Here is a 15,047-nt window from a genome sequence, read left to right on the forward strand (position 1 = left end):
ATGAAAATCTGAGAATTACCTGACCCATCATCTTCCATATGCTAAACTGCTGTTTTCCCCCTCCAACTACCTATCCTTCTTTGTCCAAAGTGACTTTCTATTAAGTCAACAGTTAGGGCCTAATTGGATCTTTGACTGGTGTGATATCTCACTAATTGATCTGTCATTAGGAGCAATCATATAAATGCCAGTCCAAGTCCCTTCAGCATACAGATTCATGAACCACAGGCAGAGGATAAGAGTGAGATGAAGAAAACTACTCAACAGTGTTCAAGTTCATTTTCTTTTAAGGATGATGATAGAATAATCATAACCAGGCAATATTATTGGATAGTAGATATACTCCAGCAGACCTGGAGTCAGGAGGACCTAAGTTCAAATCCTGCCTCTGATGCTCACTATTTATGTGACCACTATGGATTTAAATTAGTTACTTAGGGTCTGTTTGCCTCAATTTACAAATACAAAATGAGGACTATGATAGCTCCTACCTATTGCTGTTCAGGTCAAATGAGAGAATGTAATGTGTTTGGCACTGTTTTAAGTACATAGAAGGCATTTAGTAAATACTTGTTTCCTTTTTTTTTTTTTTTTTTTCCTGTTATCTCCAACAGGTGAATAGCTCCAACCAGCCATCATAAACATCTAGGTGGTGCAGTTCAGAGAGTGCTGCACCTGGATTCAGGAAGAATCATGTTCCTGAGTTCAAATGACCCCAGAGACTTATTATATGACCCTGCTTGCCTCAGTTTCCTCATCAATAAAATGGGCTGGAGAAGGAAATGACAAACCACTCCAGTATCTTTGCCAAGAAACCTCAAATGGAGTCATGGAGTGGGACACGAATGAAAGGACTTAGCAACAACCCAAACAGATATTCCATATGCATTTCAAACCCAGCATTTCCAAGATAGAACTCATTATCTCCACTTCTTTCTCTCCCTTAATAACTTCCTTCTCGATTAGTCTATTAGTTGAGAACACCAGTCTTCATCTAATTGAATCCCAGGTTTTCCAGCCTGGGGTTATCTGTAACTCCCCATTTCCTCTCTCTTTCTTACTATGCTTGGAATGCATTTCATCTCTTTTTCTGTCTCTATAAACCCCGAGTTTCTTTCAACCCTCAGCTCATGTGCATTTTCTTAGGAGAAATATTACTTGTTAGTGTTTGCTCCATTCTCAAACTGCGTACTCCTGGGTTTACAGGTTGAATTTCCTTAATCATATGTTCATTCCTTGTGAACAAAGGCTATTTTTCCTTGTGTCTTGGTAATTATTTGTGTTATTTAACACAGTAATTTGCATATAGCAGACACTTAATAAAATCTTCTTTGGATTGTTTGCATGATTTAAAAAATAATAATAGTTGAATAGTTGATGGTTTGGGAACAACACTTTATTGAAGACATTATAGAATTGAGAAAAGTGTGCAGCCTGCTATAAGTTCTCTCTGGATTGGAGATCGTAAAAATAATAGCTATAGGTTATAATTTTAATTTGTAGGAATTTGGGGGCCCCCAGAGAGAATTAGAAATCCATGTGAAAATATGAAAGATCTAGTGAGTTCATCAATATCTCAATCCACATAAGACTTAGCAGGCAAATCCTAAGGTATTATCTGAGATCCAGGGGTTGAGTGACATGTTCAAGATCATGTAGCTGCTAAGAACTTTTTCTTGCCTTCTCTCCTCCAGAAATAATAACCATTTTATTAGGATAGGAATCGGCTTGGCATAATGCATAGAGTTGGTTTCAGAGCCTGCCATACCTAGGTTCAAGACCTGTTTCTAACATACCTTGGGCATGTGTTTACAGATTTATAAAACACACACACGGAGTAGATACTATATAAAGTAAATTTAGAGGAGAAGGCATTAACAATTGGTGAAGTGGAGGGAGGGACAGTATAGATTGTTGGGCAGAATCTTGAAAGAAGACAGAGATTCTAAGAAGCAGAAGTGAGGAAGGTGAGTTCTCCAGGGATAGGGGAGTCAGTTTAATGGAACATAGAGCAGATGTGAAGAAGAACAAGTCATTGGGACCTTAGAGTGATAGAAGATGAGCTGTGTGTAAGAAAATTAAAATGTTAGGAAGGAATGCCAAGCTGAGAATTAATACTTCATTCTGGAGGTAATAAGAACCATGGCAGTTTTGGGGAAGTAGGTTGCCTTCCCCTTATCCCTCTCCATATTATGTTCACTTATTTGTGTGAGTGTAAATTCTGAGAACAAACCCTGAAACTTTTACTTCTGCATCTCCCATACCTTCAGTATTTGTCAACTTTTGTTTAATGGAATTGAGCAGAACATTGGCTTCTTCTTTTTGCTTCTCTGTTTATTTTTGAAGACCCCCTCTCCCCACCTAGCCATCTGTAACCCCTGAGAATAAAAATCTGAGAAAAATATCCTAGAGAGTTTTTAAAAATGAATAAAGAAAAGGATCTATATGTACAAAAATATAGCAGCTTTCTTCTAGGGACAAAGAATTGGAAATTGAGGGGATAATAATCAATTGCGGAATGACTAAATAAAAATAAATACATACATAGTATGTAATTATGATGGAATACTATTGTGCTATAAGGAATGAGGAAGAAACTCAGAAAAACCTGGAAAGGCTTACCATGAGCTGATACAAAGTGAAATGTATTGTGTAGAAAGTAGCAATAATATTTTAAGTTGATCAATTGTGAATGAGATAACTATTCTCAGCAATACAATGATCCAAGACAGCTCTGAAGGGCTTATGATGAAAAATGCTCTCTACTGCCCCCCAAAAAAGTGTTTGAATATAGATTGAAGCATACTTTGTTTATTTTTCTTGAGTTTTTAAAATTTCCAGACTTTTCTTTTACAACATGACTAGTATAGAAATGTTTTATAAGACTACGCATGTATAACACATCAAATTTCCTTCTCAGTGAGGAGGGTTGGGAAGAGGAAGGGAGAGAATTTTGCACCCAAAGTTTTAAAAGCAATTGTTAAAAATTGTTTTTACATATAAATGGGGAAAAATGAAATAGTACATCAACTAAAAAAAGTCTGAGAAAATAAGAGTCTAAGTTTGTATGGTATTTAAAATAGCTTTTAGAACAGTACACGTTCAGTGGAAAGAATGATAAATTTGAATTAGAGGCCCTGGGTCCAAATTCTGACTTTGCAACTTAGTAGTACTCTCTCTTTGGAATCTAAACAATAACAATGATCTCTTAGTTTCTAGTTCTGATAATATTTTTTTCATTCATTTTACTTTGATATTGATCAGAGAAGTGAGTCTAACTGATTTCAGGACCAACTCTTTGTTCACTAAGCCACCCAGCTTGTACATAGTACATGCTATATACATTTTAGCTATTATTATACAATTTTTCATTTTAAAGAAAGGCCCATTTATTTTTATATTTTTTAGTATTTTTTAATAGAAACAAGTGTCAAAACAAATATGATTAACATAACATGTTACAAACATATCTATGTATATAGTTGATATGATTATATCATTTTGTTATTAATATGGTTAGATTTATAGTTTTCCTAATGTAAAGCAAACCTGCATTCCTAGAGACCAGATCCAACCTGCTCATTATGTATATAATTTTGTGTTATATTGCTATAGCCTCTTTTGTTAATAGCTTATTTTAAATTTCTGCATCAAATGAATATTAAAATTGTTTTTATATGTAACTAGGAAAAAATAAAGTGTTATTAAAGATAAAATTTTTGCATTTATATTCATTAGGGTTATTGGGCTATAGTTTTCTATTTTGGACTCTCCCTGGCTTATATATCAGAATCATATCTGTTTCATATGAAGAATTTGGTGGGATTCCTTCTTTTGCAATTTCTGATTTATATAATACACATTGGAATATTTTTAATAGGAATGGGTATCAGATAAAAAAAAAATTTTTTTTTTGGCTGAGGCAATTGGGGTTAAGTGACTTGCCCAGGGTCATACAACTAGGAAGTCTTAAGTGTCTGAGATCAGATTTGAATTCAGGTCCTCCTGACTTCAGGGCTGATGCTCTATACATTGCTCAACCTAGCTGCCCCCCTATTTACATTATTAATAGGTCACAAAATAAATCATTTCTTCAATTTTGTTATAAAATATGCATTAATCATTTATGTTTAGACTATACCTATAATAAATTTAAAAATTCTTTCTCTAAAGAAGATTGACAGTTGCCATCAAAATATGCATTCATGCTAGCTCATTGTAATATTTATGATGTTGTTTTAAGATGGTATATTATGTTACATAGTGTTATATTAGTGGCTAGAAAGTTTATGTATAGACTGGAATATTTGAATTTCATTTTTTCCTGTTAATATATTTAAACTGTTGTAAACAATAGTGCAAAAACTCCTAAAGTATAATATAAATTTTAATATAAAATATTGTTATAAGATTATATCAACTATTGAAATATTTCATCTTATCTCATTTTCTTAAATTATAAATTTGTTATATTTTGCATATTTAATACAAAGTGATAATTATTTTAATTTCAAGAAAGATAGTTATTGTATCTAGGCTTTACAAAACAGGGTGCTATGAAATGTAAAGACAGAATCAACATTAGATTATCTGGTTTATTTATACTGCCAACACAACAAATCATATTAAAAAAAAAACAATGCAAACTTTAATCTAAGATTCAGAAACATTATCTTTAAAATGATCATGAAACTGAATATAATTTTCAGGGCCTTCTGTGATGGACCTTTTTTTTTCTAATGAAACATGCTAAAATAGTTCTGATGTATGATAATAGATCATGTTTTATTGTTTGATATATTGTAAAAAGGGCTTGGAATATATTATTGGGGAGTGATAATGGACAGTTGATGTTTTCTGATTTTTGAGTATCATCTATAAAATGGTGTTTAAAACACTCCGAAAAAGCTATGAATATTTGTGGTGTTTTGAGGGACTGTGGGCAGTATATTGTAGCAGAGAGGTAGATTGTCTTAGTATAAACCATTTTCTTGGAATATCTGAATATTGTGAATTGCCATGAAGGTGAGGGGATAGGGATTCACTCTGTAACTGCTAGTGATCCCACACTTTTCATATGAATTGTAATTAGAGTGGTTGCATGGACTACAATGAATGGTCATTTTAGCTCTGTATAGTTTGTTTTTAAAATCATAGTACTTATGAAAAAGTGAATATTGTAAGCTAATTGTCCCAAATTGATAAATCAATACGCCTTACCTCGGCTCATGAATTTTTTAATACACTTTTAATCAGATTTTTTTGGTAGACTTGGAGCTACAAACATATATTTGCTTAGGGTCCTGCACACCCTTAGGATGGCTCTAAAAACTAAGGGTTGGAATGAGAAGAAAATTGTAAGCTATCAAATTCTTTGATTAAGAAGGGAAAACAACCTTCAAGCTATTAGATATATTTAATGGTGAGATCCAAGTTTCTGTGAACATCAGAAATGAATGGAAAGCTCATGAGAAGAGTTGCAGGCGGGATGTTAATAATGATGGAGCAGGGTATCCGAAGATTATTTTTTCAAAAGGAGGGTTCAGAAAATAGAAAGTAGGAAGATGTAAGGCGAAGTTAACTAGATTTGATAATTGGGGCATTAGTATCAGAAAAGTTTTTTTTCTGCCTTCCTTTCCTTTCTTTTCCTTCCTTCCTTCCTTCCTTCCTTCCTTCCTTCCTTCCTTCCTTCCTTCCTTCCTTCCTTCCTTCCTTCTATTCATCCATCCATCCATCATTGCAAGAGTAGTCTTTTTCATTAATCGATTAGTCTTTTGTTACATGACCAGTCTACCTTCTTTTCTGATGGTATGTTTCTCAGATAATATTGTCAATTTGGTCCTATCACATATCTCTCTTATTGTCCTTTGAATGAGGTGCAAATTTAATTATTCAGAGATTGCAATATACCATGCTTCCAAGCTCATAATATCAGTGAAAGAAAATTGATGTTAAAAAGATAGAATTTTATTTTAAGAAGTTTGATATCATTAAAAAGAATATCCAGTTTCCCACATGTGATCAAGCTTTCTTCCCCAAAATAGAATCATTTACTCATCCATATACTGTATTCATACAAGATGTATGCAACAGACTATCCATTTAAGTGTTTAACATAGTTCACTTGGCTAAATTGAGTTCTTCATGTTAAATTGAGTTCTTTTATGGATCTTTTTAAGAAGCTTTGTATTGTTCTAGGAGTCAGTGAAATCAATACAATGCCATCCATAGTCAGGAACTTCTGGAGAATGTTACCATAAGAAGGTTTTCTTAATTTCAGGTTTGTGAATTTATTTTAAAATTTCATTTTAAAAACAATTGTGATAATGCTATTTTATTATAAGTAGTTTCCTTGGTAATAAGCATTTAAAAATAATATTCTGAGAAGCAATCTGTAGACTTCAATTCTGGACCTTGGTCCATGACAAAAAAAAAAAAAAAAAAAAGAAAGGTGTCCTCTACAGGAAATCCTTTTCTATTTGGACTCTGTGCTAGACACCACCCATGACAGTGACAAACACCTTTGGCAGATTATGTGTGAATGTTTGTTTTATCTCTTTTTATATATTATATAATATTTGGAGGGTCATTGAATCAAGTTGTCTTTATTGTTTCATCTTTCAAAGAATTTTATGTGATTTTATTATATGCACTGGACACATGTTTTAGGAGGGAAATTTTAGGAGTAAAACTTTTTTACTCTATTCAATTTAAAATTAGTTAAAAAATCAGTGAGTAATTTAGGGTACTTTAGGAGATGATGCATTATTTTTTTTTCTGGCTTCAATTAATGCTCTTCTCAAAATTCTGGATAATTTTCATTTATAAATTCTTGAAATATAGGGTTCAGGCCCTTCTTAAAACTGGTATTCAGGGAGTACAATATTTTTAATCTTTATCTGTTCATCAAATCAGTTTTTAATAACAAATGTATTCTCTTTTACTTTTTCAATGCTTTGATTTTTAAAATTATTTCTTATTGTCTTGTGGAATTATAGACTTCTATTTAGTTTATTATAATTTCAGGAAATATGTTTCTTTTATTAATTTACTACTTTATTAAGGTATTTATAATGTTTTAAATTCTTTCCCTCCCCCCCACCAAGAGCTTTTATCTTTTTTTTTTTTTAATTTCTTATTTCAATTCTTCTAGTATTCATGTAATCGTTGTGGAAAATCCTCTTGTTTCTTTGAGTCTCTGCTTGCGGTTTTTATGTATTTATTCTCTCCCAGGTTACATTTTTGTGCCTCTTTGGAATTACAATAATTCTTTATAGAGGTTGACATCTATTTTGATTTACTTATCTCTTCAGCCTTAATTCCTGAATTTGGGCTTTGTACCAAGGCTAGGTTCTGCATTCTATTGTGTTTTGGGGTAGGATGTAGTCTGTCTTGTTTGGTCTTACCCTGGAGTCATCTGGGTCACTGCACTGACCTCCACCTCCTCGGGGTAAGCACCCTTACCTTTGAGGTTCAGCGCACTGGATTTCCAGGGCTCTCAATGATATCTCAGGAAGAAAAGACCCAGTGCTAATGACTTCAGAGTCATGACTTTTCCTAGTCTGAGGACTGCCACGGTTAAAAGAATCATTGCTACACATGTACTGTTCATTGTTCACTATGATTCCCAATTGCTTCTAAAGTCTCTGCTGAGGCATTCCAACCTCCCCCTTCTGCTCCCCTGCCCTAGTCTTTCCAGCATTGTCCTGAATTCTCACTGCCTCTGGACCCAGATCTTTGAAAATTATGTTTTTCTGCCCCATCCCCCTCCAGCTGAGTAGGCTTCCTTATTTGCTTATACTACAATAACTCTGCTTGGAGAGGAGTGATGGTGGTAGTGGGGACTTGTCTATTGTTCTAAGGATCTGTGACTGACTTTTTGCATAATAGGTAGAAGAAACTATTTTCATGGATCATTGGATTATTTGATCATTTTTTGGCTTTGTGTGTATTTTTACATATTTACTAGAATTGATATGGTACAGGGAAGTGAATTTCTTCCTTCTTCCATTTAAACAGCTATCGTAACATGTAGCATATTTTCTATGTTTATCTGTGACTATAAAAAGTATTATTTTCTTTAGAAGAGCTTTTGTAAATACCTCCCTGTTACCTTCAAGGCTGCCCTTAATGTGTGTAGAGATTATTCTTATAAAGACTTTGTAGAAAAGGGATGATAGGTAAATATTGGTAAGTTTTTATTTAATGTCAATAGTCTTTTGGTTGTAATAGTATATACACAGATTTTTTTTCCCTAAAAATTGTTATTCTTTCTTAATATTCTTTCTTAACATTTAAAATTGTGCCCTGTTAAAAACTTTCTCTGTGTAAACATAATTTAGTCCAATACTCTTTTCCATTTTTGACTTTTATAATGACAAAATGTGGCATTTCCATGGTGAATGATGGAAAAAAATAGTTTGTTAGAGTTATCTTGATATTAGTGATTAGAACACAGGGTCTTAACTAAGGAAGACCTGAGTTCAACTCTGACCTAAGAAACTTGTTAGCTTGGCGACGCTGGGCAAATCACTTAATATCTGCCTCAGTTTCTCCAACTATAAAATGGGGATATTAATAATAGTATTTATCCCCAGAATGGTTGTAAAGATTAAATAAGAAATAAAATAAAATAAAAAATAGAAATAAATATTTCCAAAGCACTTAGCTCAGTGCACGACACATAGTAGGTATTTAATATATGATTTTCCTCTTATTTCCCTCCCTTTAAATTTCTTTGCTTGCTTGGTGTTTACAATTGCATTAAAGTCACCAAATATTAAAGTTTGTAAACTTTAATTGTATAGTCAGTCTCTTTAAGTGAGCCAGTACCTATTTCAAATGAAATTTTTTGCTTCATTTGTACCACCAGTTCATTATTGGTGCCTTATCCTTTTCTTCCCTACAAGAAAAGATGTACCCATTATAAAGCTGAAGTAACATGACTACTAGCATTTATATAGTACTTTAAAGAGCTTCACAAATATTTTTTCATTCTCACAACAACCCTGGGAAGGTAGATACTATTATTACTCCCATTTTACAGATGAGGAAATTGGGGTTGAGATAAGTCAAGTGACTTGCCCTGGGCCTTATAGTTGGGAAATGTGTGAGGAAAGATTTGAACTCAGATTTTCCTGACTTCAGCTCCAGTACTCTATTTACTGTCACTTAATTTGTGTCTAATAAATAATTATAAAACATATGCTAGGTTCTGAGGAGATATAGAGGTTAAATAAAATATAGTCCCTGCCTTCAGTAGTTGTTGTTGAGTCATTTATTAGCCCTGTTTTTGTGACCCCATTGGGGTTTTCTTGGCAAAGATAATGGAATGGTTTGCCATTTTCTTCTCCAGCTCATTTTTACAGATGGGGAAACTGAGGCAAACAGTGTTTAAATGACTTACCCAGGGTCTAGAGAGTTTCAAATCAAATCAAACTATAAAAGGCTAGAAGGCAGGCAGTATTTGAGTTAGGCTTCTTAAAAGATGAAAAATGAACAAAAATAGACAAAGTGATAGGAGCCAGAAATAAAGTCTTACCTAGTCAAGGGACAGAATTCAGGAAAAAAAGAGTACTTGTATTGAATACAATTAAATTCAGCAAATATTTATAGAATGCCTATATTTGTAAATTATTATGCTCACTGTTTGGCCATATAGATGAAAAACTAATAGTTCCTCCCTGAAAGTATTTTATAATCTGGTGGGGATGGGGGTAGTAGTAGGTACAAGATGGACAGAGATAAGTATCTATTTACAATATATGGAGTAATGGGGCAGGCGTAGGAAAGGTTCATAGGGAGACTTGATTCTGATAGACTCCATGAAAATGCAAAGAGAAAGAAAATATTTTTATCTGAGCAGATCAGGCAAAGTTTCACGGAAGAGGTACTATCTGGCATAGGCCTTTTGAGGATTTCAGTAAGCAAAGATGAGAAGAAAATATGTTTTTGATTATGAAGAATGGCATGTATGAAAGTGATAACAGGATGAGATAGAAGAAAAGATGATCATGATCAGTCTGGGAATATCAGTGCAGAGAATGCAAATTTGTTTGTTGATTTTAAAAAAAAATGTCAGTCAAGGGAGTTAGAACTTTGGAGGCAATAAGAAACTACACAGACACACAAATACACAAAGCAGATCTATAAATGAGACAGGGGTCAGAGTTGAGTGAAGGACTTAGGAGACTGAAGCATTTGTCCACAGGGGGCGTTAATGAAGGCTTTAATAGAATGGCAGTGGTAAAAGACAAAGGGACCTAAGAGGTACTATACTGGGTCAATGGACAAAACTTGATGATTGAGAGCTGAGGCGTGATGGGGGTAGAGTATATTATAAAACCCAGAACATTTCCCAGGTGTTGATTTTAGGAGCCAACTAGCTGTAGTCTTTTACTCACCATTACTTATGACCTCAACTATGGAGAAGCTGCAATGAATAAAATAGAGAAAAAAAAAAGCAGGAGGTAGAAGTGGGTAGGTTCTGGGAAGGGGAAGAGAGAGAAAGAGATGGGGAGAGAGAAAAGGAGGGGGGGAAATAAAGAGGGAGGGAAGGAAGGAGGAGAGAAAGAAGGGAGGGAAGAAGGGAGAGAGGGAAGAAAGGAGGGAGGGAGAGAGGGAAGGAAGGAAGGAGGGAGGGAAGGAGGAGGGAAAAGAGGGAGGGAGGGAGGGAAGGAGGGAGAGACAGAGACACAGAGAGAGACAGGGACACAGAGAGATAGACGTACAGAGAGACACAAAGACAGAGAAACAGAGGCCCAAAGGTAGGCGTGCGCAAACCCCCTTCTCCGCCCCCCCCCCAATTCCCAGGGATTGAATCTCTCCTTTCTTCTCTTCTTTTGAGGAGAAGGGAGGCTGAAGGCGGATGCTGACTTTGTTTCAATGTAGAGGTTCGTTAAAGCACATGTTATTTTTCAATAGGAGTGTGTTCCAATCATCCTCACCGCTCCCCATTGTTTGTTCTCTCTCCGTAACTTTGGTGAGCCCCTGCCCTAGGGTATTGGATGCCGTTAATTCTTCCTGCAATTAGTATTCATGGTTAGCTAAGCAGAACTAATGCAACAAACCTTTTTGACTTTGAAGGTTATGTTACATGTTGTCCGAGCGCCCCTTTGGAAATGGCTCTTTATGAAGAAGATAATCTTGTATATCTCTGGGAATTTTCATTCACCTGGTTTTAAATTGTCCAGTGGCCCTTTTGACTTCTTCAATTTGATTCCCATCGGAAGTAGTCAAAGCTCGATGACAGCTGAATATGAGCGCATTGCCTCTTCCCCCTTCCTTTCTCTCCGCCCCCCAACCACCCCATTCCCTCCATCCTGCCCATTTAGAGTTGGGCTATCAGGGAGTTAAACTCTGCGCTTCTTAGGATTTCACTGCAGCTAGGTTTTCCTGCTCTGTCTCATAGAAAGCTTTAATTCACAGACAAGTTGGGTCTTCATTTTCAACATCCTGACTTCCAAAAACAAGGATTTAAAACTCCCTGGAATTCTAAGAGTTTCCCGGTAGTCATAGCCAGAGTATTGGTTTTTTTCCTTGCCCGGATCTTTTCCTTCCGAATGCCCACTGCTAGTTAACACTTTAACCACACTCCCACACCCTTCCTCTCCTCCCCAAACTCAGAAGATACACTTGGATGCTTACTAAAATTCGAATCCCTTATAAATGGCAACCTCAGCCAGCTCCACTTAAATTGAATTCGGCTCTCACCCTGTGGAGGGCACAATTTATTTCCGTCCCGTGAATAGGTTAGGGAATCTTTTCTTTCTTTCTTTCAATAAACCTGGAGCCTCTTTTAAATTCTTGCAGTGATATGCGGTTTTGTAGGAAGAAAGTGAATCCATGTTTTCATCAGGCACATTTATTAAAAACACACAGAAGAAGAAAAAAATCCAAGAAAAGCACCATTTTTGAATTTTTAAAAACAGTACACTAATTGGTGGTAACTTGATCTTGAAGTGTCACCATTACGAGAAATGGTGACAGAAAGAACCAAGGTCAACCTGAATCGTCTATGATACTCTTCCCCCCCCCCCCATCTCCCAGTGTATATGCTAAATATAAGAACTCGAGGAAATGGACAACCTATAGAAGAGTATGGATGAGGAGTATCTCATGAATAAAGCCCTATGTTACTTACACAATTTGTGATGGCATCATCCCCATTTTCTGGGAGTGGAAGCTTAGTAAAAAGAGAAAACAAGGAAAGGAATTTCCCAGTGAACTCCTAAAAGATGAGAGGAATCTGTCTCCAAGGCAGTGAGGTTTACTTTCAAATGTTCTTCATCGTATTGGAAGGAACAATTCCTCAGCTCTTTGTGAATAAGCCTTTTTCTCCTGTCCTGTTCTGTCCTCTCCTAGTTGTCCTGTCACCCACGATTTAAGAGCTGGGCCATTTGCTCCAGAACATTTAATCCAACTTCCTAAACTTATAAGTTTTAATTTGCATCTTATTATATTATACATTCCCCCTTCTATATATCTCTTTGATTGTCTTATCTTTCTTTGTGTTCCTTTAGAAATAATTCTATAACTTAAAACACCAGAGTTAATAATACTCCCAGTTTCATGAAATAACCCAATTCTAGGGAAGAAAGTTTGGTATTATTTTAAAGCATCATTTTTCATTGGAAGACACTTTAAAATTTTGATGAATATATATCCTTCTCAGAATAAACAGTGGAGAGATTTCTTTCTTAAATGCTGCCTTGTTAAATATATTTCTAGAAATATTGAGCGCAGCTTTTGCTTTGATATTAAGAGAAAATATAGTCTTTCTCAAGATGATGATTTTTAAAAAATCATCTGAATGTGCTGCTGGTGTATAACCAACTCCACAGACTGATGCATTTTTAAAACAGGTTGTCTTTGGCAGGGCTTCATTATATATTAGTGTTCTCCCAGGCAATGCTGGGACAATGTGATCTATTGAAAGACTGATTTTTTTTTTTTTTTTTTAGATATGTATTACCCAGCTCAGGACAGCAGAAATTTCTGATCAAGTCAAGTACAGGTGATTATGGCTTCCAATGTAAATCAGTTAACACCTGTAATTTTCCTTGTTCTCTAATGCTATTAGTTATTTCAAGGGTAAAAAAGGATGTTTTACTTAATTTTTTTTTATCTTACTAGGTACCCGTAGCTTAACTTAATGATTTGTATAAGTGATAGTAATTGCTGGAACTACAGTTGAGTATTATTAGCTATAAAATGAACATGGTTATATGTCCAACAGAACTAGCAAGGGACAGAAATGCAGTTGTATCCAAGAGAAAATAATTACAGCAATAATCAGTGTAATTCATGATAATGGCTGAATTGAATTTCACACCATAGCTCCAAGCACTTACACTTAATGAATGTAGTTTGTGCTTGTTTACTAAAAAGGTTTTTAGCAGAAAATCGATAATGTAACTTCAGTGTTTCTAATTGCAAATGCAATTATTTTTTTTAAAGTAGTGGTTCAATAAGGATTTTGTAGAGAAAATTGAGGTATGTGAGTGCTGCAAATGCTGGTGCCTTAATTAGTCTACCTGTACATTAGTGCTATGGTTCCTTAATATCTATTTATTACAACATATTGATTAAAATGGATTTGTATTCAATTTTAAGGCTAGCTAATGTAATGGACATTGAAACTTTTCTGTATGCATTGGTTGTGATTAAAACATATCACTGGGTAATGAAGCTTTCTTTAAATAGGTGATTTCAGAAATCATCTTAACACGTGATGATGGTGGCAAGAAAGTAGGGACTGGGATGCAGGACAATTTCTGCAAATCCAAAGTGGCAGTAATAGATATGACACAGAAATCACAGAATTTAAGAATTTAGATGACCATTTAGTCCAACCTATACCTCAAAGGAATGCACACTGTGACATGTTACACATTGTCATTCAGCCTCTCTTGAAGACATACAAGGAAGGATGACCAAATACGCCTTGAGGTAGTCCATTCCACTGTGGGACAGCTCTAATGTAGGAAGTATTCCTGACATCCAAATTTAATTTGTCTTTTTTTTTCAACTTCTACTCATTGTTTCCTATTGTCCTTTAAGGCCAAATAGGATAAATCTAATCCTTTTTCTGATTTATAGGGCTTTAATGCTTGAACTCAGCTATTATGTGTCTCTCCACCTCTGTCCACTATACTCCTCCCCAACTCTTATTTTCTAGACTAAATACCTCTGATTCCTCTTTCCCATCAAATACAATATACATTCTAATTTGCTTATGTTTTTAGTATCTTCAATTGACCAGGATGATTTGGATTTATGCTTTCTCAGACTAAGGATATATTTATGATTATTGTTATTTTTATTCAACAATGCTCAACAATATCCACAGATCTAGATTCTATAGAAGTATAAATTAGTTGGAAGGGACCACAGGAATCATCTTGTCCTGTTCTCTCATTTTAGCCAAGAAGGAAACATCTCAAGGAAATCAAATTATTTGCCGAAAGTTATCACATTGCTAATTAGTGACAAAGTTGCAACTAGAACTTGGGTCTCTTTCCTAATGTTCCTTTCATTATATCATACTACCTTTTAATCATTTCTTAGGTTAGGACTAGCTTTTCAACTTTCCATACTACCATATTGGTTAGAATTCTGCCAAAATTTGACATTAAAACTTTTGAGATTAAGCCTAAGATTATCCACTTTTCTGTTAGATCATCATCATTGTCTTGCAGTTGTCGAGTCTGTGTTTGATGAATAGAATTGTCATCATAGTTATTTTGGGAAATGATATAGCTTCAATATTAAAGAAACTTATTTGAATTGTAACTTGATTCATTGGGGTTGGGGGTTACTGATCTCAGTCTTGCAATATCTTCAGAGTGTCTTCACTAATCTCAAGAAGACAAGGTAAAATTTTGAAAACAAAAAACAACTTTAAAAAATTTACAAAAAATTTAAAAATGTCATAATTCAGAGATACATACACAGAGACAGAGGCACAGAAAGGCAAAAAACAACTTTAAAAAATTTACAAAAAATTTAAAAATGTCATAATTCAGAGATACATACACAGAGACAGA

Source organism: Sarcophilus harrisii, chromosome 2 (genome assembly GCF_902635505.1).
Source record: "Sarcophilus harrisii chromosome 2, mSarHar1.11, whole genome shotgun sequence".
In the NCBI taxonomy this organism is placed as follows: Eukaryota; Metazoa; Chordata; class Mammalia; order Dasyuromorphia; family Dasyuridae; genus Sarcophilus; species Sarcophilus harrisii.